The following is a 1,613-nucleotide window of genomic DNA, read 5'->3' as shown; positions in this document are numbered from 1 at the left end:
CTCCCTTCCTCTCTGAAATCAATAAAAGTATGTCTTTAAAAATATCCAGGAAGATATTAGTCATACACCAACGTATCCCTGGCTAGTAAGTGTAGGAGCAGTGTTAATTTAGTTGAATCTTCTCTAATTTATTCTTTTTATTCACAATTACAAAGATGATGGTAAATTAAGAAGCACTGTGATTTTATTCTCTCCCAATATTATATGTTATATCTTCAACTAGTAAATCAAGTCACACTGGAGATGCTGAACACAATACAATATGCAGATGGTGTATTATAGAACTGTACACCTGGAATCTGTATGGTTTCATTAACCAATGTCACCTCAATAAATTCAATTTAAAAATGGGGGTGGGGGGAGACCAAAAAAATAAAATGAAAAGACAAAACACAATCCTGAGGCTGTGGGAGGCCTGACCATGGTTTCACTACAGCTTTCTGGAGACGGAGACTGCAGCCCAGGTCCCAAGCATCTTCAAGATCCACATTAATTCCCAGCTTTTAAAAGCTCCATGTACAGAAGAAAGCCTCTTCTGCAGTGAATGCGTTCATACGTTTCCATCAGCTAAGAGGCATTTTGGAACGTGATCAGGTGCTACTGAACGTCAAGTCCTAGAGCCGGGCGGCATCTGACAGCTTCCCTAGGCGACCGCTGCTCTGTGAAGCCACCGTGTCTGTCCCCCAGGGGCCACGGGGAGAAGACCCCAACTTAACAAGCGAAGACCGCCAGGCCCAACCCCACGGCGACCTCTCATGCTAACTCCACCTCCGAAATACACAGTTGGATTTTGCCGGCTTTCGCGCTGCGAACAATTCAGGTTCATACATGCATGTGCCATCCTGCCCCTCAAGGAAGAAGTGACAATACGCTCCAGCCACATGCGCCTGCCAAACGCTTTCCTCCAGCCAAGTGTGGAAACCAGAGCAGCACTCCGCACAGCCCAGCCACACACACACACACACCCACACACACACACCAGAGCACCACTCCTCCAAGCCCAGCCACACGCACACGCGCACACGCACACACACACACCAGAGCACCACTCCTCCAAGCCCAGCCACACGCACACGCGCACACGCACACACACACACCAGAGCACCACTCCTCCAAGCCCAGCCACACGCACACGCGCACACGCACACACACACACCAGAGCACCACTCCTCCAAGCCCAGCCACACGCACACGCGCACACGCACACACACACACCAGAGCACCACTCCTCCAAGCCCAGCCACACGCACACGCGCACACGCACACACACACACCAGAGCACCACTCCTCCAAGCCCAGCCACACGCACACGCGCACACGCACACACACACACCAGAGCACCACTCCTCCAAGCCCAGCCACACGCACACGCGCACACACACACACACACACACACAGAGGAGAGTATGGAGAACTGGCAGGCTGCGTGCCGATATCCACCGTAGTCAACACGGGAACCTGGAGCAGCAAGCAGCTCGCCAGGAAAACCACGGCCTGGGACCCCACTAGTGCGTGCCACCCCGGGTCTCGGACCCACTTCACTTCCCACCCAGGATGCCAGTGCTGCGCCCGGTTGGCTGCATCAACCCCCAGACACCCCGGGAGCGAGCCTC

The 1,613-nt window shown here is 53.1% G+C and overlaps 1 protein-coding gene across 1 annotated transcript in view; it reads right to left on the bottom strand.

Annotated features, from left to right (window-relative positions):
• The window catches only part of PARP8 (poly(ADP-ribose) polymerase family member 8), a 203,191-nt gene that overhangs the window by 131,089 nt on the left and 70,489 nt on the right, over positions 1-1,613 (bottom strand). The gene's annotated exons all lie outside the window — the stretch shown is intronic.

The sequence above is a fragment of the Myotis davidii genome, unplaced genomic scaffold (assembly GCF_000327345.1).
Source record: "Myotis davidii unplaced genomic scaffold, ASM32734v1 scaffold496, whole genome shotgun sequence".
Classification (NCBI taxonomy): Eukaryota; Metazoa; Chordata; class Mammalia; order Chiroptera; family Vespertilionidae; genus Myotis; species Myotis davidii.
This window is presented reverse-complemented; position numbering and strand designations above follow the sequence as displayed.